Raw genomic sequence first — 15,887 nt, 5'->3', positions numbered from 1 at the left:
TTCTTTCCTTCCCCTACTTAACAATTTATTTTTAAAAAACTACTTTATGGGAGGTATTATTGACAGATAAAAGGCTGTACATGTTTAATGTATACATCTGGATGAATCTGGGGATATTCACCCATGAAACCATCGCCACCATCAAGGCCATAAACGTATCCATCACCTCCCAAAGTTTTATCCTGCTTCCTTTATTATTATTATTGCACTTTTCTGTGTGTGTAGTAAGAACAATTAACACTGGTTCTATCTTCTTAGCAGATTTTCAGTATATAATAATACAGTATTATTAGCTATAGACACTATACTGTATAATAGCTTTTCAGAACTTATTTATTTTGCATAACTGAAACTTGTTCTCTTTAACTATGACCTTCCCATTTCCCCCTCCTCCCAGTCCCTGGCAACCAGCATTCTGCTCTCTGCTTCTGGGAGTTTGAGTACTTTTTTTTAAATTAAAATTTTTTCTTTTAGAAACAAGATCTTGCTCTGCTGCCCAGGCTGGAGTGCAGTGACGTGATCATAGCTCACTGCAGCCTTGAAGTCATGGGCTCAAGCAATTGTCATGCCTCAGCCTCTTGAGTAGCTGGGGCTACAGGAGTGGCCACCATGCTTGGAGAGTTTGACATTTTAGATTCTATATATTAAATATATGGGAGATCACATAGTATTTTTATGTGTCTGGCTTATTTAACTTAGTATAATATCTTCCACCTATCCGTATTGTCACAGGTGGCAGGATTTCTTTCTTTTTTAAGGCTGAATACTTTTTCATTGTATGTATAGACCACATTTTCTTCATTCATTCATTGTCAATGGACATTGAGGTTGTTTCTAAGTCTTGGCTATTGTGAATAATGCTGCAGTGAACGTGGGAGTACAGATATCACTTAGAAGTCCTGATTTCAATTCTTTCAGATGTATTATACCCAGAAGTAGGATTGCCAAATCCTATGGTATTCTATTTTAAAATTTTTGAAAACATTTTTTTAAAGAAGCTCCATAATGTTTTTCATAGTGGCTGTACCAATTTGTATTCCCACCAACAGTGTACAAGGTTCCCGTTTCTCCATATCCTTGCCAACACTTATCTCTTGTTTTTGTTTTTTAAAATTAGCCATCCCAGCAGATGTGAGGTAATCAAAATCATTGTGGTTTTGATTTGCATTTCTCTGATGATTAGTGATGTGGAGGACTTTTTCATATACTTGTTGACCATTTTTTATATATTCTTTGAAAAAATGTCTATTCAGGTCTTTTGCCCATTAAATTTTTTTTTCTTTTGGGGGGTGTTTTATTGGTATTCAGTAGTATGAGGTTCTTGTATATTTTGGATATTAACCCCTTATCAGATTTACATTTTTTTTCCCTCTATAGGTTGCCTTTTCTTTCTTTTTTTTTTTTTTGAGGTGGAGTGTCATTCTGTCACCTGGCTGGAGTTCAGTGGCACAACCTCTGTTCACTGCAACCTCTGCCTCCCGGGTTCAAGAAATTCTCATGCCTCAGCCTCCCTAGTGGCTGGGATTACAGGTGCTCTCCACCACGCCTGGATAATTTTTTTGTATTTTTAGTAGAGATGGAGTTTCACCATGTTGACTAGGCTGGTTTTGAACTTCTGACCTCAAGTGATCTGCCCGCCTTGGCCTCCCAAAGTGCTAGGATTACAGGCGTGAGCCACCGTGCCCAACCTCTATGTCTTTTAATTGGAGAATGTAATACATTTACATTTAAAGTAATTATCGATAGATACGGACTTACTATGCCATTTTGTTCATTATTTTCTATTTGGTAGTTCGTTCTTTCTTTTCTTCTTCTCTTGGTGTGCTGAGCTGCTTTTTAAGCAGATGACCACCATTCTGTCTGTTTTGAGTCCCTATTTTACTGTCCCCCAAATTCCAGAAGTTTTGGGGTTCTGAATCCCTGAGACTTTCTGGAGATTCTGTGATGAGTTCCTTCTTGGATTTCCCTACTGGCAGATGAAGAGTCAGCTTTCCGAGGTCTGCTAATCAGTTACCTCTAGTCCATCTACTCTCTAGCTTCTACCATTCTGTTGCTTCCACTACCTGATCTTTGTCCTTGTGAGTTTATGTCTAAAAGAAATAAAACATTCTTTATTGTTATATTAGTGAGATTTTGGGAGGCAGCAGAACCACATGTACATGTTGAGCATGCCATCTTTATTCTGAAGTCTGAAAGATATTTTAGAAAGCTTTCAATACAAAAGCATCCAAAAAAGGTTTTGTTGCTTTAAGCCGACTGTGAAAAATGGTATTGTCATAATTTTACTTGCCATTCAAATTATAGTTCCAGAGTTAGGAATGTTAGTATTACCTGGGCATCACCTGGGTGCTTACTAGGAGAAATACAGACTCCTGAGCCCCCTACAGGATTTTTTTGTTTGTTTTTGTTTTTTGAGACGGAGTCTTGCTCTGTCACCCAAGCTAGAGTGCAGTGGCGCGATCTCGGCCCACTGCAAGCTCTGCCTCCTGGGTTCACGCCATTCTCCTGCCTCAGCCTCCCGGGTAGCTGGGACTACAGGCGCCCGCCACCACACCCTGCTAATTTTTTGTATTTTTAGTAGAGACGGGGTTTCACCGTGTTAGCCAGGATGGTCTCAATCTCCCCCTACATGAATATTGGATCAGAATTAGCATTTTGAAAGATCCCTAGGAGATTCCTATATATCCTGAGGGTTGAGAAGTGCTAATATGAACTTGTAATTAAAGGAAGCTAACTCTGATGAATTTTAATCTGGGATTTAAAAATCTTGATACATTTTCTTACTAAATTGTTCTCAAAATTCTCGAGGTTGCTGTGTGATATAAAAGAGAAAGGGGTGCATTTTCATGAGATTTTCGTCAAGTGTGAAACAAAAATTCCATTTCATTTACCGTGAGAAGAGATGTCAGACTGGTTGTGCTCAGACTTTTCTTAGTTGCCCACAGTTCTTGAGGCCAGTGGTGGTTTTTTTAGATTGGACAGATTGAGTCTTCAGTCACACTTTGAGCTGCCAAAATGAAAGCGTAGCTTCTCCTAGAGGCAAGGGTTAGATTGATTAGTTCTATGTCCAACATTTCACCCAATAATTCATAAGTGCTCAATAAGTGATTGTGGGGTGAATGAATAAAAAACAAGATACAACCCCTGTCTTCAAGATTGTCACAAAACAACAACAAAGACCAAGAAATAAATTGAATAATTAGCATACGGGGTGACCAGTTCTAGAAACAGTAAGCACAGGGAAGGTGTATCCAGCTCAGCATTGCTGGCACAAGGAGCTAAGGAGCTGATTCTCTTAGTAAACAGAGCTTGGTGGATTTAGAGCAGCAGCTCCCACACTTTAGTGTTTATCAGAATCACCTGGAGTGCTTGTTGAACCACAGACAGCTGTGCCCTGTCTTCAGAATTTCTGATTCAGTGGGGTGGGCCCAAGAATGTGCAAATCTAATAAGTTCCTAGAAGATGCTGATAATACTGGTCTTGGAACCACAGTTTGAGAACCGCTTAACTTAGAGAATTATAAAAAGTACTGATGGCTGGACTCTAGCAGCTAATAGGAAGGAGGCAGGTGATACTGAAGGCAGAAGCTTAAGGAGTAGGGATTTTATTGTGGAGATTGTGGGGAGCCATTAACAGGAGAGTAATGGACTCTCATTTGCCTTTTGGAAAGATCACTTTGGGTGTGGTGTGGAGAATGGATCAGAGTCAAGAATACGTGGGGACCAGAAAACCAAATAAGTGGTTTATTATAGCCATCCAAGAAATAATGAAAACTTGGAGTAAGAGCAAGAAGATGAATATCCTTAGGACTTGGTGGTCAATTGGCAGTGGGAGGGGCAGAGAGGGAGGAGTTAATGAGAACCATCAGATTTCTGGCTGTGTTGGGATTGTGTGATTCAAGACACAGGAAGAGAAGTGGGTTTGAAGCAAGGTTGTGGAGAAAAGCAAAGGAGGTGAGTACAGGACATGTTGGATTTGAGATGCCAGAAAGATATCTGGGTGGACTCCCTTGTAGGCAGTTTTACTTATGAAATTGGAGGCCAGCTGCAAGTAATCTAGCCCCATCCCTCCTGCCACTTCCATTTGATCTCCCATATTGTTTGTTTGGATCAGGCATTGTATTTGTAAGCAACAATACGAATATAACCTTTAAGGGCCTTGAGAATATAATACTTTTCTAAATGTTTTCTCAAGAAAACAAATGTCCTACTTTTTTGATTCACGGGGTAGGTGGGCGGAAGAAAGAGCTGAAGTGCGAGTCTTCTAACACCAGAAGAGGTTAATAAAGCCACCCTCTGAGTGGCCAGTCGAATTGGAACTTGGTAAGCTTGAAAGGGGCAAAAATCACTTGACTGGTCTGCAGTGCCATATGACAAACAGCTGAGACTAATTAGCTGGATTGTGGGTTTTTACAGCGATGCCTGTTTTGAAAGTTGATGGAGCGAACTGCTTTTCCAAAGACTCTTGAAAAACTTTTTAAGTAGGCCATTCTGACTTTAACATTTCTCTTTGTCTTAACATTAGACAAAAAGTAACCTTCCCGAAGAGGACATGTGATTGGAAGTTTTCAATTGTTGAAGCATTGGTAACTCCAGTCTCTAACGTTTTAGAAAATAATAACAAGCGGTTCTCTGCCCTGTAAAGGTATGGTTTTGTATTTATCTTTTTTTTTTTTTTTTTGGTAGTGGTTTTGAGCTCTGTCATGTCAATTTTCATGCACTTAAATTATGTGCAATATAACATACAATACCATTGCACGTACTGTTTTTAAACTAAAGACTTAATGATGTCTACTAAATTTCTTGGGATTAGTTTGAAAAGTGCATTTTCAGTGACCAGGGAGTGGGTATGAATACTGACTCCATTCTTCCTTTCTTTTCTGTACTTGAATAAAGAAACATAGGTGTTTACTTTCAGGAAATTGTTGAATATGAGAGCTGATTAGGAAATTGAATTATTCTGAGAGTCTTGCTTATCCTCTGAGGGTTGTTTGAGAAAATTCAAGCTTATTGGTGTTTTGTTTTTGATAGTGTTAATAGCTTTTTTTTTTTTTTTAATTTGAGACAGAGTCTTGCTCTGTCGCCCAGGCTTGAGTGCAGTGGTGCAATCTCGGGTCACTGCAACCTCTGCCTCCCAGGATCAAGTGATTCTCCTGCCTCAGCGTCCTGAGTAGCTGGGACCCCATGCTACCATGCCTGGCTAATTTTTGTATTTTTAGTAGAGATGGGGTTTCACCATGTTAGCCAGCCTGCTCTCTAACTCCTGACCCCAAGTGATCTTCCCGCCTGGGCGTCCCAAAGTGCTGGGATTACAGGCATGAGTCACCGTGCCCGGCCTAATAGTGTTAATAGTTTTAATAGAGGAATGTAAGTGTGTGTTTTAGTATAAGGTTTATTTCTTCTGGGAATTAAATCTGCTTTTAAATTAGTGTTAATTCTGTTAGGTTTGATAAGGGTATTGTTATGTAAGGAAATGTCCATATATTTTAGAAATACAAAATGAAGTATGCCAGAGTGAAAGATCTGGGTGTTGAGTGTGATGGGAGATTTCATTATATAATTCTACTTCTGGATATTGTATTAGTTTACTAGAGCTGCCGTAACAAAGTACCATAAACTGGGTGGCTTTAAAACTGTGTGATTTCAAAAACAGAAATTTATTGCCTCACAGTTCTGGAGCCTGAAAGTCTAAGATCAAGATGTCAGCGGGGTTGGTCCCTTTTGAGGACTGTGAGGGAGAATCCGTTCCAGGCCTTTCTGCTTAGCTGTGGATGGCTGTCTTCTCCCTATGTCTCTTCATGCCATCCTCCCTGTGTTCATATCTGTGATCCCAGTTCCTTTCTTGTAAAGAGACCATGAGGGTGGATTAGGACCCACCCTAATGACCTCTTTTTAACTTGATTCCCTCTATAAAGGTCCTAGCTCCAAAAAACATTGTATTCTGAGGTACTGGGAGTTAGGGCTTCAACACGTGAATTTTAGGGGGACACAATTCAATCCATAACCGACATGTCTGAAAAGCTTCATAATATGACATTTTAAAGATTTGCCTCAAAATGCATGCAGTAAACATTTGTTAAGCCCAGTGCCTGGACTGGGCTGGATTTTGAGTGTGTGAAGATGCATAAGATATGGTTCCTGTCTACTAACCCATGGTTTAATTAAATATAGGGATCTAACTTTGTGAGTGTGTATGTGTTTACTTATTGCTTCCATTGAGTTGTAGCCACTCTCACACTTGTGTGTCTCTAGGGGCACAATCAGGGTCCTGACACATGGACAGCCTAACCACAAGAGACACCTGGAAGGGTTCCCATGCTCTGAGCACCCATAAGCATAGGTTAAGAGAGTGGAAGGACTTCATATTCACTCAGTCCATTCTTCTCATTTTACAGATGAAGAAATTGAGGCTCAGAAGTGCTAAAGTCATTTGCTAATTTGTATTAGTGCCAAGGCATCCTTCAGAATATCCTGGCTTCCATTCCAGTGTGGTGACCAAACAATACTGTTTTCTTTGCCACAAACTCATGCTTTTCACCTGGGAATGAACCCCAACCCCCATTATCAGAAGTCACTGTGGGAAAGAGCCTTGAGAAAAAGCTGACATTCTCTGTCAAGGTTCTTGGATTATAAATACCAAAACAACAAAAAAAAGATGTTTTGGGGATGAGTGTTTATTCATGAGGGCATTTTATCCATAGAATGAAGTTGGATTTAATACATTGCAAAGGAGTTTACCCCCATCTTGGCTGCTTTCTCTGTCTCTTACCACTTTCTCCTTGTCACTTGTAGAAATAGTTAAGTCACAGAGATATGACCCTGCAGCCATAAGAATACAAACAACCATTTTTCTTCTTTCTTGGTGCTTCTGCTGCCCACAAGACAGGAACTGTGGCAGAAAGGGAACGGTCTGGTGAAACCTTGCTGGCTGGCAGGATGGCACCATGGTAACTAGGCTGCCTCTCTCTGTGGCTGTTTCAGCTTCCGCCCTCTCTGGACCCTCGGTACCTGAGTGCTCAAAGGGGAAACTGTCTTCTTCCTGCCTCCATTTCTGTTTTTCCTCAGTAGGATTAAGGCTTCTTGAGCTATCTGCTCATCTTTTGCTATTATTCCTTTCTTCCTCCCTTTGAACTTGTTTGATTTAGAGCCAGAGCTCAGGCTATAGCATACATGATAGCTGATGAGTCATGTGAAGCCCATTAAAAACAAAAGCTGATTATCACAAGAGCCATTATTTATTTGCGCTGTCTATGCAACAGCATGTTTTCCTGTGCGCTTCTGGTGTTGCTGCAGTGTGGCTGGAGCCCTGCCCTCTTGGCAGAGCAGAGGTCCCATGGTGTAGGCTGGGGGGGCAGGTAGGGGAAGTGGGTGATGGATGAGATGGGGTGCTGCTTGAGAAATCAGCTAGCTTTGCTGCTGCTTCTCTGAAGGCAGAATCTGCTTTGCTCAAACACTGGTATAAATCATCCTTTCAAGAGCTGAGAGCATCCATTTTTGTTTGTTTTTCTTGTTTTCCCCATTTCATGCTCTATCAGGCCTCCTTTCTTGATGACATAGTCTAAGCTGGAGTCTTTTAGCTATCTTTTAGCTAGATGGTAAATCCAGCAAATAGCTCGATGATAAGTCCATTCATCCAGCAAACAGTGAATGGATTTGCCATTTTCACATGGAGAAGGTCCAGACCACTTCAAGTTTGTACCTCTGTGGTGTGGCAACTGAGCCAGCCTGTGGACAATCACTGCTTGAAAAATCTCCTTCCTAGTGTCCTTCTTGTATCTGTCTTGCTGCTCCTTACATTTTTGTTCTCTCTTCACTCTAAATGTCCATCTCATTTTTCCCATGGCCTCAAGAAATACAATTATGTTGATGACACTAAAATTCATAGCCATATTCTTCTTGTGAGCCCTAGGTCTGTTTTCCAAATGCAAATTAAACACAACTCCCTTGATGTCCCTCAGACATGAGAGATGTTTAACTGGTTGTGTACCATACAGTGTAATGTGGTAGTTGAGAGTGTGTCTGAGTTCACATCTTGGTTCTGCCATTTCTGGCTGTGTGACCTTGGGCAAATTTATTAACCTTTCTGTGCATTGGTTTTTTTCATCTGTAGATTTAGGGACCTTAGACAGTTGTTGTGAAGACTAAATGAGTTAGTGCTTTAAAGGATTTAGTATAGTGCTCAGTGTTAGTTATAATAATTATCACCTTCTCAAACCATCTTTTCCTTTTTCAGTTAATGATATACCATTTATTTACCAAACTAAAAGTTTCGGTTATCTTTAATTTCTATACTAGTCTTTTAAGAAGTTATATTGATTTCTACCTTCTAAATATATCTCAAATTAATCACTTCTTTTTCATCCCTACTGTCACCAACACAATTCAAACCCTCAAAATCTCTCTCCATATGTCTTAGCCAGTTCAAACTGTTATAACAAAGTACCATAGACCGGATAGCTTGCAAACAACAGAAATTTATTCCTCACTGTTCTAGAGGCTGAAAGTCTGAGATCAGGGTGTCAGCATGCTCAGATTTTGGTGAGAGCTCTCTTCCAGGTTGCAGACACTTGACTTTTCACTGTATTCTCACAACGCAGAAAGGTAGCTCTCTGGCCTCTTCTTATAGGGGCACTAATCCCCTTCATGAAGGATCTATCCTCAAAACCTAATTACTTCCCAAAGACCTGCCTCCTTATACCATCACATTAGGGGTTAGATTTCAACATACAAATTTTGGGGAGGCACAAACATTCAGTCGGTAACATTAGAGCCTCCTGATGCTCTGTGTATTTCCAGTCTCCATGTGGCTGCCATAGAGATCTTTCTAAGGCACACATCTCATGGTCCTCTCCTGCATAAAGAGCCCTTGGTGGCCTTCCGTTGCCCAGAGGATAACACACAAACTTTTTAATGCCATGTCACAGTCCTTTTAGGCCCAGGTCTCAAACACTTTCCCATGTTTTCAGCCTCTGTTCTGGATACATTCTCCCCTACCTCCATGCATCCCTTCAGCCACGTCCACTGCTGAAGGCCTTTAATGCATCCTAAGTAACCTTAGCCCCTTATACCTTTGCAAATGCAAACCCTCAAACCCTTACCTGCCCGCATCAGTTAGCCCAAGGTGTGTTCCCTCCTGACGGATTTAAACCTGGTCTATTTTTTTTTTTTTAATTTTGAGCCTCAGGCATTCCTTACCAAATTCCATCAAAACTCAGTTACATGTTTTGGATTGGCATCAAGAATTATTTGCTTATAGTTTCTGTTAGCTTGAAAGGATAATGCTTATTTGGCTGACATGTGAGGTAAAGTCGTTCCCCACATTATCTAGTGCACTGTGTAATTTTTGTCCATTCACATTTGTCATTTGTCCTTCTGTGTGCCTGGACACTCACATTCTGACTTTAGTCCTTGGCTCAGATGCTCCTATGTGAAGTTTTCCTGATTCTCTCCTTAGACATCGTGGGCTCCTTCTCCTCCCTCTCGTGCTATCTCCCCAGCCCTCCCATCTCCCCAACGGCTTGCGTATACTTCTGTTAGAGTTCTTTTTTTTTTTTTTTTTTTGAGACAGAGTTTCACTCTTGTCGTCCAGGCTGGAGTGCAATGCGCGATCTCGGCTGACTGCAACCTCCACCTCCTGGGTTCAAATGTTTCTCCTGCCTCAGCCTCCCAAGTAGCTGGGATTACAGGCATGCGCCATCACACCCAGCTAATTTTGTATTTTTAGTAGAGACAGGATTTCTCCATGTTGGTCAGGCTGGTCTTGAACTCTCAACCTCAGGTGATCCGCCCACCTCGGCCTCCCAAAGTGCTAGGATTACAGGCATGAGCCACCATGCCGGGCCCTATAGTTCTTTCCATGCATTTTCCTTGGGCATTTCCACAAACAGCTTACCCATTAGACTGTTGCTCTTCTAGAGCCACATTCTTGGTGCTTAACATAGTGGCACGTCCACAATTCTTGTTTGTTAGATGTTTAATTGATGTGCTCATAAGCTACTGCTTAAATGACTGAATGAATTTCAGTCATTTAAACCAGGCTGTCTCCCTCCTCAGTGGCATCAAGCTTTACTAGTATATCTTTGGATTATTGGTGGAGGCCAATTTACTTATCAAACCTCATTTAAAATTATTAACAGATTTTGGAGAGGTATATGTATGCTATTCTGCATTTAACTTCTGTTATATTTGAAGTACATTTAATATATATTTTTTGGGAAATAGTTTCCTGTGTGTTGTGAGCACTACAGCCCTTTCCCACATCCTTCTATGCTTCGTAATTTTGATAATTTCACATTTGTCATTTGAGCCAAGTTTATTTTTCTCTAAAACAGCTTAAAATTTCTGTTAAAAAACAGATCCCCATCTATTCTAGCTTATAGATGTTGGAAAAATGTTTAAAATCTAAAAGTGATTAAAGGTTTGTAGAAATCACAAAATAAAGATTTTGGCCGGGCACAGTGGCTCACACCTGTAATCCCAGTACTTTGGGAGGCCAAGGCCGGCTGGTCACCTAAAGTCAAGAGTTTGAGACCAGCCTGGGCAACATGGCGAAACCCTGTCTATACTAAAAATAGAAAAATTAGCCGGATGTGGTGGTGCATGCCTGTACTCCCAGCTACTTGGGAGGCTGAGGCACAAGAATCACCTGAATCCAGTAAGCAGAGGTTGCAATGAGCCGAGATCGTACCACTGCACTCCAACTCCAGCCTGGGCAACAGAGCGAGACTCTTGTCTCAAAAAAAGAAAAAAAAGAGTAACCCTGGCTATAGTTGAGGGACTCTTTAGAGTCAGGTGTGGACTAAATGTTGTATTCTCTTATGATGTTTAATATGGTTTTTTGTAAGACTAAAGACTCCAGAATTCTGTTACAGAGTTGTTTGCTGATTTGTTTCTTTTGTGTAAGTGCCCTTTTCATTTCTAGATCATAGTTACTCTAACATCTTCCCTCAAATATATGCATTTTATGGAATTAAATGAAGTACAGACTTTAGGACAATTAAATATAGACTAATGAAAAAAACTTGGCAAAGTTTTTTTAAGTGGGTCCTAAATTATTAGCTAGAATTCAGAAATTTGGGTTCGGCTTCTTTAATTTTAAAATTAAGAAGAGACATGGGCTGGCCTCTTTAACATACAGTGTTGAATTACAGAATGCATAAACGTTATTCCTTGTCTCTCTTAAGATACTTGGCATTTTTATAATCTAGTACCCTACTTTCTAGGTATTAAATGGGGGAACCCAAGTGCTAGTAGTTAAATATAGTACTGTGTTCAAAAGAAAATTCGGATGATAGCTAATGCATTTTCCATGTTTCTCTAGAGGATGAAACACCATTTCTGTTTAAAGCATTCTACTATAATTCTTCCTCTAGTGACTGCATCTTAAGGAACTTTTTTTTTTTTTTTTAAGCCCAAGATAGGAACGACTTATATAAATGTAATATGGCACATTTGAAGACTGGTTTTGGGTAAGGTCACCTCAAGGACCTGGCACCTGTTAGGTATTTTACTTTTTAGCCATTCAAATATTTATTGATTACCCTGAGAACTACCTCCCTTTGATCTCCCCTACCCCCGGTGAATACAAAAGGAAGAAACAGAATTACTTTGAAAGAGAAATTCTAGGTAGAAAGTATGAGAAAAGAGCAGAAACCAGGAAAGTGAGAGAAGAAGCTAGAAGAAAGGAAAGAAAAATATCAAAGGCGGAATAAATATAAAAGCTGGTAAATTAACAGATTAAGGGGAAAAAGTAGCAGTCTCCCTGATACATGCTGAAACAAAATGTGATAAAGTTGACCCCCATTCATAATACTCATATTTAGCAAACTAGGATAGATGAACTTCCTTAACCTGATAAAAATATGTACCAAAAATCTACAGCAAATGTTATTCTTAACAGTGAAACGTTAGAATCAAGACGTGACGAGACTGGGCTGGGCGTGGTGGCTCACACCTATAATCCCAGCACTTTGGAAGGCTGAGGCAGGTGGGTGGCTTGAGCCCAGGAGTTCCAGACCAGCTTGGACAAGGGAGGCTGGGGCGGGACAGTCACCTGAGCCTGCGAGGCCGAGGCTGCAGTGAGCTGTGATTGTGCCATTGCGCTCCAGCATGGACAACAGAGTGAGATCTTGTCTCAAAAAAAAAAAACAAAAAAAAAGAAAAAAAAGAGATAAGACTACCTGTATCACCATGTCTATTCACTGTTTTTTGTTTTTTTTTTTTGACCTTTTTTTTTTTTTTTTTTCTTTGAGTCGGAGTCTCACTCTGTCGCCCAGGCTGGAGTGCAGTGGCGCGATCTCGGCTCACTGCAAGCTCCACCTCCCAGGTTCACGCCATTCTCCTGCCTCAGCCTCCCGAGTACCTGAGACTACAGGTGCCTACCACCACGCCCAGCTAATTTTTTTGTATTTTGAGTAGAGACGAGGTTTCACTGTGTTAGCCAGGATGGTCTGGATCTCCTGACATTGTGATTCGCCCACCTTGGCCTCCCAAATTGCTAGGATTACATGCATGAGCCACCGCGCCTGGCTGACTTTTTATAATTAGACTAAAAGGTAAGATTAGAAAGGAAGAAGTAATTTATTTTTACCTAATATGTTTAACAAATTGCTGGAATTAATATGGCTATGTAAGAAATAGAAGATACATGTTTAAAAGTTATCACAGTAGTGACAAAAACAAAGTATCAATAAGTTGAAAGATGTACAAGATCTTCATGAAAAGAGTTTATTGAAAACTTTTTTTTTTTTTTGGGGGGATGGAGTCTCGCCCTGTCACCCAGGCCGCAGTGCAATTGGGCATTTTTGGCTCACTGCAACCTCTGTCTCCTGAGTTCAAGCAATTCTTCTGCCTCAGCCTCCTGAGTAGCTGGGATTACAGGTGCATGCCACCATGCCCAGCTAATTTTGTATCTTTAGTAGAGATGGGATTTCACCATGTTGGCCAGGCTGGTTTCGAACTCCTGACCTCATGATCCACCCACCTCAGCCTTCCAAAGTGCTGGGATTACAGGCATAAGCCACCGCGCCTGGCCCGAAAACTTTTCAAAAAGATGCTTTTCTCTTTGTTTTTTTTGAGACACAGTGAGCGATCTCGGCTCACTGCAACCTCGCCTCCTGGGTTCAAGCTATTCTTCTACCTTAGCCTCCCAAGTAGCTGGGACTATGGGCACACGCCCCCAAGCCTAGCTAACTTTTTTTTTTTTTTTTTTGGTATTTTTAGGAGAGACGGGTTTCACCGTGTTGGCCAAGCTGGTCTTGAACTCCTGACCTCATAATCCGGCTGCCTTGGCTTCCCAAAGTGCTGGGGTTACAGGTGTAAGCCACAGCACCCAGCCAAAAATATGCTTTTCTTAGAGTTTATTTATTATTTTAATTTTTTTTGAGACAGAGTCTCACTCTGTCACCCAGGCTGGAGTACAGTGGCACGATCTTGACTCACTGAAACCTCTGCTCCCCGGGTTCCAGCAATTCTGCCTCAGCCTCCTGAGTAGCTGGGATTACAGGTGTCTGCCACCGTGCCTGGCTGATTTTTATATTTTAGTAGAGACGGGAGTTTCAACTTCTTGGCCAAGCTGGTTTTGAACTCCTGACTTTGTGATCCACCTGCCTCTGCCTCCCAAAGTGCTGGGATTACAGGCCACCATGAGCCACCATGCCTGGCCGAGTTTATTTTTTAGAGCAGTTTTAGGTTCACAGTAATACTGAGTAGAAAGTACAGTTTTCATATATTCCCTTCCCTCTCAAACCCCCCAACATGCACAGCCTCCCCCACTATCAACATCCCATACCAGCATGGTACGTTTGTTACACATGATGAACCTCTATTGACACATTATCATCCAAAGTCCATAGTTTAGATTGGAGTTCACTCTTGGTGTTGTACATTCTATGGGTATGTATACAAATGTATAATGACATCTATGTTATAGTGTCACACAAAATAGTTTCACTGCCCTAAAAATCGTCTGTTCTCTGCCTATTCATCTCTTTCACTTCCCCCACTCCAACCCCTAATAACCACTGATCTTTGTACTATCTCCATAGTTTAGCCTTTCCTAGAATGCCACGTGGTTGGAATCATACAGATTGGCTTCTTTCAGATAGTAATATGCATTTAAGTTTCTTCCATGTTTTTTCATGGCTTGATAGCTCATTTCTTTTTAGTGCTGAATAATTTTCCATTGTCCACAGGAAGGGGAACATCACACTCTGGGGACTGTGGTGGGGTGGGGGGAGGTGGGGAGGGATAACATTGGGAGAGATACCTAATGCTAGATGACGAGTTAGTGGGTGCAGCGCACCAGCATGGCACATGTATACGTATGTAACTAACCTGCACATTGCGCACATGTACCCTAAAACCTAAAGTATAATAATAATAAATAAAGAAAAAAATAATTTTCCATTGTCTGGATGTACCACAGTTTATTTATCCATTCACCTACTGAAGAACATCTTGTTGCTCCTGAGTTCTGGCAATTATGGATAAAGCTGCTATAATAAATATCAGTGTGCAGGTTTTTGTGTGGGCATGAGTTCTGCCTTCATTTGGGTAAATACCAAAGAATGTGATTGGATTGTACGGCAAGAGTAAGTTTAGCTTTGTAAACAACTGCCAAACTGTCTATAACAAAGGGCTTGTACCATTTTGCATTCCTACCAGCAATGAAGGAGAGTTCCGGGTTTCCACATCCTCACCAGCATTTGATGTTGTCAGTGTTTTGGATTTTGGTCATTCTGATAGGTATATAGTGATATCTCATTCTTGTTTTAATTTGCAGTTCTCTAATAACATATGATGTTGAACATCTTCTCATATGCTTATTTGCCATTTGTATATCTTCTTTTGTGAGATTTGAGAATATTTTTAAAGGCACTAAAAATACATAAATAGATGGAGAAATATGCATGTACTTAGGTAGGTAAATTAAACATCATGAACATGTCAATCTTCTTAATTTGATCTATAGATTCATGCAATCCCAATGCAATGCAATTCCAATAAAAATCCCCATATGGTTTTTGAGGAACTCAGATGGAAATGTGAAGGGTCCATGTCCTTGGTAAGGTGGGTACCAGTCTTACCAGATATGAAGTTATATTTTAGGGTCATAGTGATTAAGGCATTGTGGCACTGGCCCAGGGATGGTCAAAATGACCAATGAAACCAAATGTAAAGCCCTGAAACAGATCCATTCATTTATTGCATATCACTCAGCAAAAGATAATTTTACACAATACATGGTGCTATGACAATTGTATATACTTAAGGGAAAAATAATGAAATTGGATCCCTCATATACCTTGAATTCTCGGTGTATTAAAGACTTAAATAAAAAGGCAGTATCTTTATAAACATAATATAAAATAATATCTTTATTGCTTTAGATAAGAATTTTTTGGCTGGGCATGGTGGCTCACACCTGTAATCCTAGCACTTTGGGAGGCTGAGGTGGGAGGATCACTTGAGACTAGGAGTTCAAGACTAGCTTGGGCAACATAGTGAGACCCCCATCTCTACAAAAAAGAAAATTAGCTGGGCATGGCGACTCATGCCTGTAGTCCCAGTTACTTGGGAGGCTGAGGTGGGAGGATCACTTGAGCCTGAGAAGTTGAGGCTGTAGTGAGCTATGATTGTGCCATTGCACTGGAGTGAGACCCTGTCTCCATTAAAAAAGAGACTTTCTTGATATGATATAAAATAAATAACTATAAAAAAGAATAAATTTGACTATTTTAAGATTAAGAGCCACTAAAAAAGTGAAAAGACAAACCAAAAACAGTAAAAATATATTTGCAGCTTACGTAACTGATAAATAATATCCAGAATATATGAAGAACTGCACATCCATAGAAAAAGAACCTGGCTGGGCGTGGTGGCTTATGT

The 15,887-nt window shown here is 40.5% G+C and overlaps 1 protein-coding gene across 9 annotated transcripts in view; it reads left to right on the top strand.

Annotated features, from left to right (window-relative positions):
* The window catches only part of RAB27A (RAB27A, member RAS oncogene family), an 84,956-nt gene that overhangs the window by 14,133 nt on the left and 54,936 nt on the right, over positions 1 to 15,887 (top strand). For 8 of the 9 annotated variants that reach the window (XM_054531501.1, XM_054531504.1, XM_054531505.1 and 5 more), the window contains exon 2: positions 4,525 to 4,644. The exons of the other annotated variant lie outside the window; for it this stretch is intronic. The gene's annotated coding sequence lies outside the window, so the exon portion shown is untranslated. The remainder of the gene's footprint in view (positions 1 to 4,524; positions 4,645 to 15,887) is intronic. 9 annotated transcript variants of the gene reach the window in all.

This window comes from Pongo abelii, chromosome 16 (assembly GCF_028885655.2).
Source record: "Pongo abelii isolate AG06213 chromosome 16, NHGRI_mPonAbe1-v2.0_pri, whole genome shotgun sequence".
Classification (NCBI taxonomy): Eukaryota; Metazoa; Chordata; class Mammalia; order Primates; family Hominidae; genus Pongo; species Pongo abelii.
Note: the sequence above shows the minus strand (reverse complement) of the source record. Positions and strands in the feature narration are given on the sequence as shown.